Below are 14,582 nucleotides of genomic sequence, written 5' to 3'. Positions count from 1 at the left end.
TACATATCTGTACGAGTATTTCCCTATGTCATCAATGGGACACTTTATGGGTCATTGGCATCATTTATGACTCGCTAAATGCTAGATTGAATACTCTCTCAGCCTATGATTTTCACTAGAACCCGTTGGGTCGTGTCTAGTCAGCATCCATTGCCATCTGTATAGATTCAGATTCAGCTTCAGTGTGGCGGGGAGAGTAAAATGTGAAGTACAGGGGGACTGGTGATGCGGCCTGTGTCTGGGCTGGGCTGGGCACACACACACGTTGACGTTATATGTGTGTATGTGTGTATTTAGTATTCCATTAATATTCTAATAGGCGCTTTTGTACTTTGCTTTGCCTCATTGGCGCTGCCGGATGGGCTACTGTATGGGAGTTACTCTTTTTGTCAACCCTTCTACGGGTCTACGGGTCTATGACAAAATGTGTGTATGTGTGTGTGTGTGTGTGTCTGTGTGTGTGTACAAAGAGTAATCACATAAAATTTTCTAATTACCACACTAACAAACGCACACACACACTTGATGTACTGTACTGTCAGCTAGGATGTAACTTTCGCGAGAGTCTTCGTTCCATTTTGACATAGGAGTCGCGAGAGTTGGTCCCTTCGAGAGACCCCCCTTGCCCCACAGAGTTTGCTATAGCTGCGAGCACATGCATAGTTTAAATTTCAATGCATAACTCAGCTGTAGTGTGAGAAGGATACGTACGTATGTGGCACATACCTTGGGTTCGACCTGTCTTAAGCCGTCCTAAAATTTAAATGAACACACCTTGCGGGCGCCATATGTGAGCGGCCATAAATTCTGCAGGGCCAACGTCAATGCCATCCCTTGGCCTAGACTCTGAGTGTCCTCCTGCTGTTACAAAAAGAGCAACGTCAACTGCCTTCGTGTCCCCCAGGAGCGCACCTGAAAGTACTGTGGAGCTGGAGCTGGGGCTGGAGCTGGGGCTGGTGTTGGGGCTGGAGCGGACGCAACAGTTAGTTAGTTAACGGTATCTAAAATGGGTGTAAACCAGCGTCAAGCTGACAAATTAAGTATGCATGAAAGTGGCAGCAACACAACCAACCCGAAGCCGGGTGGAGTGCGAGGCGGGAGAGAAACATTTCTTTAACGTTGCAGTTAATAGGATTTGCCTCGCACAGAGTGGAATCAAATTAATTGTTTCATTTGTTTACAAAATGCTCAAGTCATTGTTGTTGCAATACTCCATGACTATGACTGTGTGTGGCGATAGAGTGGCGAAGCAACGCAGAACGATTCAAGGATACAATACAGAGAGGTGGAAGGAGATTGAGTCGAGTGCGTCGTGTATGCATACTTATGTGTGTATGTGCAGTGCATGTGCAAAGCTTAACTGACGTTTAAGTGGGCAATTAAGCAAAACTGTGTAATGTTTTCATCCTTAAGAACAAGCCAAGGATGTATGTATGTAAGTAGATACGTGTGTGCACTGCCAGCGAAGTGGTTGCGTCTTAAGTCCCCGATGCCACCTTTTCCCCATTGCACAATATTCGCTGCCAAAATTTCAGTTCAGTCTTAGGCAGTTGTATGTAATTGTATTTTCTTTTCGTAACATAATTTTATTAAATGAAAACGAAATCCGGTGATGGAGACTGAGATGGAGCTGAAACCCGAGCTGCAGTTGGCTTATTTGTTTGCATGCAAACAATCAATCTGAGCACCAGAATGGAACGTTCTTATACCCGGTACTCGAAGAGTCAATTCTGTATGCTCACACTGTTACAAGTGTATTTCAAAAATGAAAAACGAAAACCTCCCAAACCTAAAATTTTCAATATAAAAGAAAACTAAAAACGCCATTCTGTAGGGATACAGATACCAGATATCTATCAGATCACCAAATTGGGATCCGATTGGATCATTATTATAGGGACAATGAAATTAATTTTTTTGCACATTCTCTCATTCACACTCTGCTTCCCCTAAGTGCGCGGCCTCTGCCTCTGCCGTTACTCTGCAGTGTGTGGTTCTAGGGGAGGGGAGAGAGCTAAAGGAGCGTGTTGGCGTGAGAGGTGATGTAGATGTAGATGTAGATGTTGATGAAAGATACAGAGAAAATGTAAAATGTTAAATTTAAAATTTATATAATAGCAGGGCTCATTGGAATACTGCTATTTCTGTTAATTGAATATTAATTATACAATTTACTTATTGTTGAAAAAAACAAATTGTAAATATAAAAAGAGACAGAAAAAAAAAAAAAAATTTAAATTTGAGTACCGGGTATACAAGTTGTGACGCGTAAGGAGCGTCTCACACGTCGCTTCTCGTTAGGTTTCTTTCTTTACGGCATTTCTGTGGTGATATGCGTGCAGCACACGGCAATGTGCCATTGGGGCATGTAAGAAGAAACGTAGTCAGTTGTCTTATCTCCGTATTTGCCTCTTTGTTTGTGTGTGTGCCAGTCCAAGCAACTAAACGAATTTATGTCGTAATGAATGTCAGTTGCCGGATATCACCGTGTCTATCTGCGCTTTATGCACAGCTCAGCACTTCTTTTTCTTGTTCCGTGCTGCCAGGTCCTACCTCTTCGACTCCTTCTCTGACTGTATCCATGCCACAGAATAGACAGACAGACAGACACACAATCATGCCACCACTTTTACGGAGTCCGTTTGTATATCCGCAGGGATCTCTCTCTCTCTCTCTCTCTTCGTTTTTGTTGCAGCCGTTCTTCAGTTCCGTTTGCAATTTGCAACAAATTTAATAGTTATTCAAAACATTCGGAGCGCAGAGCCTAGAAATTTTCCCGCATTTTCGCTGGCAGTTTATCGGACTCACGGAGTTTGCAAAAGTTGATTAGTTGCACCCTGCCCTGTCCTGCTGCCCCAAAAAAATTTAAAAAAACGAGAAGGGACGTGTAAGACGCTTCGTACGCGTCACAACTTGTATACCCGGCACTCAGTACTACATCTGCACCTTAGCGGTGTTTTGTCAAATTCTACATTACAAAAACATATATAAGCTGTGGGACGGGGTGGGTTAAAAGTCGGCAGAGGCAGCGGCAGAGAGACGGCAGAGGCAGAGGCAGAGGCCGAGTGAAGCAGAAGCAGAGTGTGAATGAGAGAATGTGAAAAGAACAACAAAAGCTGCTGGACAGGGTGGGTTTAGCCACTGGAAATTAATTTCTTCATTGTGGCTATAATAATGATAAATTCAGATCCCAATTTGGTGATCTGATAGATCCCTTCCCTTCTGAATGGCGTTTTTAATTTTCTTTTATTTACAAAATTGTAGATTTGGGAGGCTTTCGCCCTTTGGCAGGGGCGGAAGGGGGCGTGGCTCATTTTTTAAATACACTGGTTTCAGTGTGGGCATACAGCAGTCTGGAGCCAAAATTTGGTGGCTCTAGCTCTTATAGTCTCTGAGAACTAGCCGACAAACAAGACGGACAGAAGGACAGACGGACGGACGGACAGACGGACAGACAGACATGGCTCTATCGACTCGGCTATTGATGCTGATCAAGAACACGCTTCCTTCTGTGCGTTACATACAATCGTTATTCGCACAAATACAATATACCCTATTTACTCTTCGAGTACCGGGTATAAAAATAACTAGAACAAACCAAAGAAGCCTAAAACTGAATGGGAATCGTAATCAGAATACGTAACTGGGAGAGCTGGGATGAGTGCAGGGCAAAGTGGGCGTGTACCGAGACTCTCCTTGGCAATTGCCGCTTAAAATTACGAGCTGCTCACTTGGAGCTTAACTGTTTCCTTTTGTTTTAGCTCATTTGCCATACTTCCACACTGTGTGGCAGCAGGAGCACTTGGGTAGCAGAACACGGCAAGGGTTCCCACTTACAGAACACTCTCGTAGGATTAATCCTGCTAATTAGAGTAGTAACATCTAGAGAGTAGAGGCATCAACCCGTACCTCTGAAACCAAGTCGTGAACATCCTTAGAGAACCTTTAAAATGAGTAAAGTGTATGCGTTGGTCGGCTTTTAACGCTCATACGCTTCCTGCTCTTGTTTTCTCCTCTGTTTTTTTCTCCTCTGTTTTTGTTTTGCCTTTTTGCGCGATTTTTTTACGAGCTGTTACCGGTCGTGCCCCGCTATGCGCGAGTGCGTGTTAACAGGCAATTAAATCCGAATTACATTTTGCTCCTTTTGCAGTCCCACCCTACCACCCGCCCAGCATGTGCTCTGTGTACCGCTGAGTGTGTTGGCTACAAGTTGCCTTTCAAAAGTTAAACGGCAGGTGTGCCAAGCGCCACACTGCGTGGCACGATTTGGATCCCCCATCGCCCCATCCAAGCGCATGGGGTACGGGAACGGGGTACGGGAACGGGGTACGGGTGGAGACCGATAAGGCTAGCAAAAGTTCAAGAAGCCAGGCAGAAGCAGCTGGCAGCAGTTGAAGCAGGAGTTGCTTTATCTGCAGTGAAAATGGCCAACCCACTCCGCCACCGCCGTCCACACCGTCAATGAGTCAACCATGGATACACGTGCCAATTAAAGATAAATTTTAATTGCCGGCCACACAATGGAGATTTATGTTGGAGTCATTAACCAAGCCCAATCGCTTTCGATTATCAACTGGCTTTAATTGAATTGAGTCTACCTTGCCTCTGCCCCTTTCCGGCGGCTGCCCAATAATAGCATTTGCCAAAAATGTTCGAGGAGTCAGCATTTGCATCCGAATGTCAAAGGGTTCGCCAAAAAAACCCCAAAAAGTTATCCCAATTGAATTTTACTCGAACTCCAATGGAATCTAAGGGAGCGAATCCACACGGAAAACGAGGGACAACACGTGCCAAGAGGGATATATGTCCACATCAAGTGCACCCAGAGAAAATCTCCTTAGCTGATAAATAGCTCTGCCATCTGTTAGCATCGGAAATAAAGCGCAGTGTAGAATATCAGCATAAATGGATGTAAATACATACATGCACACATATGTACATTTATGTATATGTAAAGACCACTTTGCAGGCGTGCCAAAAAGTGAGTCCACCATATCATTACCAAGGGCAAAATGAAGCCATTTCACACCATTCAGTGGCACGAACTAGTGCCACTGCTGCCACAACAGCATAGTGGTAGAAGGAGGCTGCGGGGGGTTACATATATGGCATATGGTAATGGGGTTGTATAGGTTGGGGTGCAAACTTAATCCTTTTGTGAACAAACATACGCTCTCTCCGACTGCCGCTGACCGTGCCACTGGGTCTGTTTCTGACTAGGGGCGTAGGACACACACAAAAAGTGTGGCAAGCGGAAGTCAAATAAAAAACTCGTGCGTCGTCGTCGTCGTCGTCGTTCCCGTGCACCAAAACAGCAGAAAAATAATTTAACGTAAAAAACAAAATAAAGTAAACTTTTTCGAACGCATTTCTATTGTCAGCGGCACGGCACACACACCACAGTCTTCGCCAGTCGAGAGTCGGCAGTCGCATTCACAGTCGACAGTCGTCGTCGTGGCTTTTGGGTAGGTTCAAAAACTTTCCTGGGCCACTGTGGCGGTGTGCGGGTGCCCATTCGCCGCCTTTTGTTTGCAGCGCTCGCCTCCTCCTGCTGCTGTACGAGCGTTTGTTTTCTTTTTGTTCTTTATTACGTATTTTATTTTTTAGCAGCAGCAGCAGACGCCAAAACCGTCCACTTCATTTGCCTACACGACCAAGTCAAGGAGCACTTTATATGGATGAGAGGCAGAAAGAGAGAGTGAGAGTGAGAGAGGAGCGGTTGCAGGCGTCGTTACTGCGGTTCTTCCTACCGCCACTGCCGCTGCCGCTGCCGCTGCCACTGCCACTGCGACTGTGACTATGACTGCCACTGGCAGAAGGCAGAAGGCAGAAGGAGCGGCGGCAGTAAAAGGACGAACTTTTGTCGCTTGGTAATGATGGCATTTTGGCATTGCCTGCTCCTGTTGCTGTTGCTTTTGCTTTTACCATTGTTATTGTTGTTGTTGTTAAAGTTTTGTGCACACAAGTTTAAACAAAGCTGCCGCCAGTCCCATAAACAGTCGACAGGCGTTGCGTTGCGCTGCGTTTCGTTCTTGGGTCAAACAGCAGAGACTTGCGGGCGGTGGGTGGTGTTGGCTGTGCGGCTGTGCGAAGGACAATAGAAAAGTGGGTAGCAGCTGCACTTGTGACTGCAGCCAACCCATGCTGCAGTCTTCACGAAACGCATCAAGCATACGACAAAAACTAAAACAAAGCTCTCGCACTGTCCTCTTTTTTTTGTGTTGCCACAATAACAAGGCGCAGGCCATGCCGTGGTGGTTTATGAACCGCAAAATTTTGGTCAGTTGGTCAGTCGACGTATCATTTACAGTTGAGCTCCCCCTGGGGACTGGGGACTGGGGACTGCCTGTGCTGCGCACTGCTCTTATCACTTAATTGAAAACATAAAATGAGCGCTCATTAGTTCGGACAAACCCCATCAATTGGGGTCGCCATAATTCCGCTTGCTAATCAGCTTACGCAATGCACTATAATTTTTGTACCGTTCCACCCATCTCCATCTCCATCCACATCCACATCCCCATGCGAGTATCGAAGAGACAGAAACAGCAGCAACAAAGATAACAACTAGCGAATAATTTGCGCACACAAACGTTGACATCAACAGAGACGCCAGCTCGGACCCAGCCAGTGGCTCTGTGACTCCCTTGCATAGCGGAGGACAGCAGAAGGTTACTTGCAGGAGATCTTATCGTTGGGGTTGCAAGTGCTGCACGGTTCACTGAGCACCAGCGGGATCCCAGGGATCCTGGGAACGCACTGGACACTGGCTGTACAGGAAAAACACTCTGATTGCTGGGCATCCAAAGTAAGTTTTGTTTGCTGGCACGTTGATAAGAGACATGAGAAATGCTTATGGGGCACGGAAGATAAAAATTAATTGTGTCCAATGTAATGGCAAATTTCGTTCCAACTAAATTAGTTGTAGGAATGGGCAGAAAATGACCAGCAAATCAACGTCTACCCCGAATTAAGCTGCAAATATCAGCTGCAAAAACTTCTCCCTGGATTGTGTGGTCCATCTGTGCAAATCAGCATTTTTTGTCAACTTTTTAGTTGTCAAACTTGTGTTCTTTGAGTTGTTTTGAAGACTATACAGATATGCGTGAATGATATATGTATTTTGTGGACAATTTAAAGATGTTCAGATCACTAGAGACTCGCCTAAAACACACCTGGAATGAGTTTTCAATGCGAGTTATTTAGGCTTTTAATTTAAACACACACACAAATTTTGTTTGACCTGAACGATAATTTTTTGCATTTTCATTAACTTCTGAATATAAATCAATTTATTTCTGAACAAATTAATTTTACATTTTTACAATTCTACATACAATCCATGCATAAAATATATTTAATTGAAAGAAAGGATCACAAATGCACGGAAGCTGAAAAGGGCTGCTCGCTTACATACATATGTACATAGGTATGATGCAAATTGTCTTCGTCTTCATTCTGAAGCAGTTGAACTCATTTATGAGATGAGAGGAGAGGAGCTGAAATGAAATGAGATGGGATGATGGGAGCTTAATGACGTCGATGTCTCGGGGTCGACGTCATGTCTGGGGAAAAAGCGTTTAATTTGTTTCTCAAGAATTTGCACAAAGCGTGCCAAGCTGTTTTCCCTCTTTCAGCTGCCACAACCGGCCCGCTGCCAGCCACCCGCTACCCGCTACTCGTCTGTGCCAACAATGCCCCATGCCTCATGCGGCCCTTCTTCAGTGCGTTTCTTTTTATGAACTCTTTGGCGTGGCTTCGGCGCGTTATCTCCGCTTCCGAGTCAAGTTCGCTGGCACGCTTAATTACCGTTTCCCCTTTTTGCTCGGGACCCCCTTTTGCCGACGTGCTCCTCTCGTCTGCCCATCGTCACGAAGGATAACCGACAGCCCAAAAAGCATGCTGTGACGTCATTTATCTTCAATTAAAATAGCTGAGGATTGCATGAGGATTTTTAATTAAAATTTACTTTGTAAATTATACGTCTCCAGGATTTGCCCAGTGCGTGCTCCCACATTCTATTCTCACTTTACGGCTGACAATTAACCAGTTACCCAACCCCTGTACACCCATCACTCGTCACCACGCCAAAGATCCAAAGAGCGATACGGATCTGGAGATACCCTAATCAGTTTGATCGCATCTCTGTGGGCAGCCTCAGAGAACAACAGAGTTTGTGCAGTAAGCTGAGCAAGTAACGGAGAGGTAGAGATGCTAGAAGAATCTGTGTGGGCTGCCACAGCTAGGAACAAAGTCTGTGCAGTTAGCAGAGCAAGTAACAGATGGCCAGAGCAGAGCAGCTAAAGCGAGAAACAGAGACTGTAAAGTTATCAAAGCTAGTAACAGAGCTGTGGGCAGCCATAGCTATGCATAGCGTGCAACAGAGTCTTTACAGTTGACAGAACAAGTAACAGTGAGAGAGGGCGACTAGAAGCGGACGCCGTTTCTAGCAAAGATAACAGAGAACCAAGTCGCAGGTGATCGCAAGCCAGACGCACAGCCAAAAAGACCAGTTAAATCTAACGGAAGGCATTGCATGCGCTGCTCCCTCCCACATATAGGACCCACATAGAGGAGAGAGTGAATCCACTAAAGTTGTTTTATGTGGAAAATAAATTGGTTTTGCCATTGTCGTCATTTGAATGCTGTTTGCTGGTTTTCCATGTCCTCTGTCCATGTGCCGTCCTGTGCTGTCCGGATGCTTATTTGCCAAACGCAACGGGCAAAAATGTGTGTTTATTTGCATATGCTGAATATAAATAAGTAATTGCCTTTCGCCAATACAATTTATGCATATTTAAAACCAATAATTTCAATGCAAAATTCAATCGTTGTCCAATTGCCGCAATTAATTGCCACACAATTATTCGCGGCGCTTGCCTACTTGCCTACTTGCCTACTGTCCAGACCCAGACCCAAACCCAAACCCAAGTCCAAACCCAAGCCCCAAGCCTTGGCAAACACGCAAGGCAGGCAAGGACTCGCCTCGAATTGAATCGACTTGACTTTTCCTTGGGCCACAACCACAAGTCGCAGTCAAGGAGAGCATGTTGTATCAATTGACAGCGAATAAAAATGTCAGTGTTTCTGGGCTGGCAAACATGGAGCTGGCAAATAAACAACAGCCAAGACCCCATGCGGGTAAACATTTAAGTGTCCAATTTTTAGGAACCGCAAACAATACACAAACCACACGAGAGAGAGAGAGAGAGAGAGAGAGAGGCAAACATGACTGGGAACACAAATGCCAATCCAATCCAATCCAAGCAAGGGGGCCGCACGCAAACAAAAAGAAGAGAAAGAAAATAAAAGAAAAGCTTGACAGCACACCGAACGAATATAATAATGATGATGGCAGGGTGACGTGTGTGTGGGTGTAGCTCCAGCCCCAGCTCCAGCCCCAGCTCAGTCCCCAATCGAAGAGTGAAGCCAGCCAAAGGTCGCCCATGGAATGGCAGCCACTTACGTGGCTTAGATCAATGCTAGAGCTCGGTCCGATGGTCTGTGTGTGTGTGTGCGTATATTGAAACGTATGAGCACATTATCTACGTGTTTACATCCCAATTTGATTCCCCGATGATTGCCCTTCCCCTGCCACTGCCAAACCCACTGAACCGCTGCCACTGTCTTTGCCTTTGGCTTTCCCTTTGCCGCTTCCCCTTTTCTGTTTTGTTTTGAAAGATTTGTTGGCAGCAGGTCGACGCTCTGGCAACCCCTCTGGACGGAGGGTGGCTCCTTTTCGATTTCCGTTCGACATCGTCGTCGTGTTTCCTGTATCCTGCATGCTTAGTCACTTACAGCCAATCGACAGGAACCGGCACTTCGAGCACTTCACAACCAGATCCACAGATCTATTCCAGTATTTCGCCCGACTTATACTCCCCTCCTCCACACCCGTTCCAATGGTTACATTGCGTTCCAACTTATTATACCCGGTACTCGAAGAGTAAATAGGGTATATTGTATTTGTGCGAATAACGGTAGTATGTAACGCACAGAAGGAAACGTTTCCGACCCCATAAAGGATATACATTCTTGATCAGCATCAATAGCCGAGTCGTTTGAGCCGAGTCTGTCTGTACGTCCGTCCGTCTGTCCGGCCTTATGAGCTCAGAAAGCTATGAAAGTTATGAAAGCTAGAGCCTCAACATTTTGCATCCAGACTTCTGTATGCTCACACTGTACAAATGTATTTCAAAAATGAGCCCCGCCCCTTTCTGCCCCCGCAAAAGAGCGAAAACCTCCCAAACCTTCAAACAATTTTGAATATAAAAGAAAACTAAAAGCGCCATTCTGTAGGGATACAGATACCATATCTATAAGATCACCAAATTGGGATCCGATTGGATCATTGTTATAGGGACAATGAAATTTATTTGCAGTGGCTAAAAAAAACACACCGTCCCGCAGCTTATATTTGTTTTTTGCACATTCTCTCATTCACACTCTGCTTCGCGCAGTGTGCGGCCGCTGCCTCTGCCGTGAGTCTGCAGTGTGTGGGTCTGGGGAAGGGGAGCGAGCTAACGGAGCGTGTTGGTGTGAGAAGTGTTGTAGATGTACATAGATGACAGATGAAGAAAGAATTTGAAATTTGACAAAACACCGCTAAGGTGCAGATTTAGTACTGAGTGCCGGGTATTAAAGTCGCGTAAGAAGCGTCTCACACGTCCCTTCTCGTTTTTTTTATGTGGTGTATGTTTACTGCCGCTAGCTCGTCTCATGACTTCCGAGGTAACCCTAATAACTGCTGATTGTGCGATTTCCACTCCACCCCCCATCCAGTAAGCAGTCCCCAGTACCCAGTCAACGTGCCCCCAGTCCATATTTTGAACGTGTTGCGTGCCGCCCAACCATGTGGCAGTCGGGCAGACAGCCAGGGCAAGGCCCATGCCCCAGTTGCTGTCAGCGTTTCTGTTGGCATTGACCCTCCAGAGACCTTTTCGTACACTCATAAATGTCTTTCAATCATAATGTTTCAATAAGTCAAAATCGATTACGAACTTCATATGAAATTTATTGCACTTTCGCAAATATGACATTGACTGTCTGTGCGTGTGTGTACATGTTATGGGTGTATATACATAATGTATGTGTGTGTGCACATAAGAAGAGGCGGGATGTTGAGCGGGCAAACGGATGAAGGCTTCTGCTTCGGAGGAGAGCAATAGTGGAAGTGTGTGTGTGTGTGTGTGTGTGTGTGTGTGTGTGGAGTGGGAGTGTAGATCCTCCAATCTGACGCGTGTGTGCACCACATTTGTGGTTTGTTTATCGAAAGGTGGGCAGTGGCAGTGCCGCAATGGAAGTGGCCGCGCGTGCACACACAAAATTGAATTTGCCGAAGGGGCAAAGTGCTTAAATATTTAGTTAAATGATTGACAGGGATTGCTCTGGTCTGGTCTGCTCTGCTCTGCTCTGCTCTGCTCTGGTTGTAAATACCCACAAGCACACACACACACACCCACAGAGATACACTCGCTCACAGTCTCCATTGACATTGACTGTTGTTCGATTATTTGAATATTGACAAATTATTAACTGCTGAGCATTCAGACGAGTGAAAAGGATTAGCAGCACATTGCAGCTGACAAACTGGTAACATATCTTTTTATGATATCTTTTTCCCCTTTCACCACAAAGTTCTTTTGCCATTTGTGTGCATTGAAGCGGAAGTCGTTGGACATTGTCCAGCCCCAGTCCGCAGAATGCTGGGGTTGAGCAAATCATTCGCTAAAAGCTGCCACAACAAAAGCAGAACACACACAGACACACAAGTACATATCCATATGCATTTATGTACATTCATACATACATCAACGGCCTTATGCCAGAGTTCGCTTCAGCAGTTCTTTTTGCATTTATTTCAGGGAGTCGGTCGCTTTTGTGCCACTTTTAATTTCGCATTGCACCGAGCGTCACTCACTCTACGCATACTCCTCGCTGTTCCCTGTTCTCGGTGGTGGATCTGAAGAAGCTGAGGTGCGGAAGAGGACAGGTGCCATGTGGTTCTTTTGCTTTTGCTTTCGCATTACTTGCGCAAACAAGCGACGCTTAATCAAAATCATTCGCGACGTTGCATCGGATTCTGCTCAAGCAGCAACAAAAGCAGCAACAACAGGAGCAACAGCAGCAGCAGGAGGACAATAAGTCGTAAAGTGGGCCGCGCATACTACCGTAGCACTGGAGACCTTTTTTTAGTGGCCATCCACGAAACCCCCATGCAAAAAGCCAAAGCCAGAGCCAGAGCCCATCGGCGAGGGGGCTGGATCAGGCACCGGGGTATTCATTATTTTGAAATTTTTAGCGCGCATTTCAGCGCCTTCCGCTTCCGACGCCTGAGCCGGAGCCAAAGTCAGAGTCAGATACAGAGTCAGAGCCCCCGACCTAGGGATAGGCAGCCCCATAAGAGAATTAAAAGAATACGCAAACCAAGCAAAGGATAGAATGGAATGCCAAGCTATGGTAAGGTATGGCATGGAGCCCCACTGGATCCACTGGCAGAGTGTGAGTGAGTCGCACTGGCTGTGGCAGTGAGTTTGAAGGCGGTAAAGGCCTCAAGCTGGTTTAAATAACAATTTCGCGATAGCAGCAGAACGGGTGGATGGCTGTGCGGGTGTTGGTGTCGGAGCTGTCCCTGAGCTCCCCCAACTGGGGCGTGGAGCCGCAGGTGTGCATCACCTGCTGTTCGGCTTAATGAATGCGCGACATTATGCTCGGTTCCTACTGCTTTGCCGGGGCATGGGCAGGCGGTATCAGGCAGCAGCAGCAGCAGCAGCAGCGAAACGAAAGCCAAAGTCCTTGGCACGGATTAGGCGGAATTCCTTCTCCTTGCTGCTTTTGTGGACCCAACCCTCCTCATGCCTTTCCATCTTTTGCTAACCACCTTGATTAGTATAATGCGAAATAATCGCTGAGGCAGCGCTCAGCGCAAGTGAAAATGAAAATGAAAGTGAAAGGATTTTATTATTATTACTCACTGTTGTTGTTGTTGTTGTTGCTGCTGCTGCTGCTGCTGCTGTTTGTTGTTTGGCCAATGGACTAGCAGCTGCATAATTACATCCGGCAAAGCGGCCAGCACTGTCAGCAAGTCGTCAGCACAGTAGACATAGTTGGCAGACGGGTTCTGCCTTTAAGCATTTAATACCACAACAAAGTCTGCCCGCCCTGCAGGAATCCAAATTATATCACAATTTATTAGCCACAGCACGCTCCTGGAGCGATTTCTATCGACGGATCCATTGCTAAGCCTCAGGTGGGACTGGGGAAATACCCTTTTCGATGGCTTGGGCCCCCTGCAGATACAATTTTTTTGCTGGGACACCAAACGGCTAACTGCAAACTCTAACGAGTAGTTTTTGAGCAGCAGAAAACCGCTCGAGCTCGTGGAAATTAGTAGCAACAGCTGAAAGGGACACAGCAGAAAGGGACACAGGTGTAGGTCTCCTTCACCAGAAGGGACACCAGAGCCAAAGACCGCACTGACCGAAGCTTCAAACGCGTTATTAAAATAATTGAAATGAGCAAAATGAAAATGAGTAGAGAGAGAGACACTAACGCAGGAATAGGAATACAGAGGAGACCTTGCAGCAGGATGGGGGTACGGTGCACATGGACATGCTGGAATGGGTTGCAAATAGTTGCAGGTGTAATTTTAGTGGCAGGGGGGCTAACAATGATGGCAAAATGAGCAGAGCGTGCTCAGTGCATAAACAGCAACAATAACAACTGCACCACCAACGAAGGCCGGATAGGAGAGAGACAACAAGCGAGAAGTGCGAGGAGTGCCGCTGCCGCTGCCGCTGCCGCTAACGTTGCAAGGGGTCATGGATGGTGCTGGTGATGCCACGTCTGCGGCAAACAATGCTGATGCTTAGCCTCAACAAACAAACACACACCCCCACCACATACACCGGACTATGCCTGTGTGTGTGAGTGTGGGTGGATGAAGAATGCCGTCCCCCTTGAATGGCGACTGGCTTCCGTTTCCTGTTTCGTTGGGCTTTCAACTCAACTCGAATCCTGTTTGCCGTTTAATTAGAGACACACACACAGAGGGAGAGATAGACGCACACCCAGAATGAGAGGCACAACCTCCTTGCGTTACGTCATGGCTGCTGTCTGTCTGCGTGTGTGTGTGTGTGTGTGTGTGTGTGTGTGTGTGTGTGTGTGTGTTTGTGTGTGTGTGTGTGTGTGTGTGTGTGGGTGAGCGTGAACTGTGAGCGTATAACGATGTGGTAGGTAATCAGAAACTGCTTTTAATTATTCAAGGTTCCATTCTGATGAATGAAGACAACAACGATAACAGCGACGACGACCAGCGACCAAACGGCGCAATAAAGGCAGCAACATGGAGGAGCAGAAGGGAGGAGCATCAGGGAGCAGGCAGCAGCAATAGCACAAAGAGCAACAGCAGCAGCAGGCAAACGAATGCCAAAGAAACTGCTGACTGCCTGCCGTCCGAGTTCGAGTCCGAGTCCGAGGCAACAACAACAAAAACGAGAAGGGACGTGTGAGACGCTTCTTACGCGTCACAACTTTTATACCCGGCAATCAGTACTACATCTGCAGCTTAGCGGTGTTTTGTC

This window comes from Drosophila guanche, unplaced genomic scaffold (genome assembly GCF_900245975.1).
Source record: "Drosophila guanche unplaced genomic scaffold, DGUA_6, whole genome shotgun sequence".
NCBI classification, from domain to species: Eukaryota; Metazoa; Arthropoda; class Insecta; order Diptera; family Drosophilidae; genus Drosophila; species Drosophila guanche.
The sequence above is the reverse complement of the archived record's forward strand: the minus strand, read 5'-3'. Positions refer to the sequence as shown.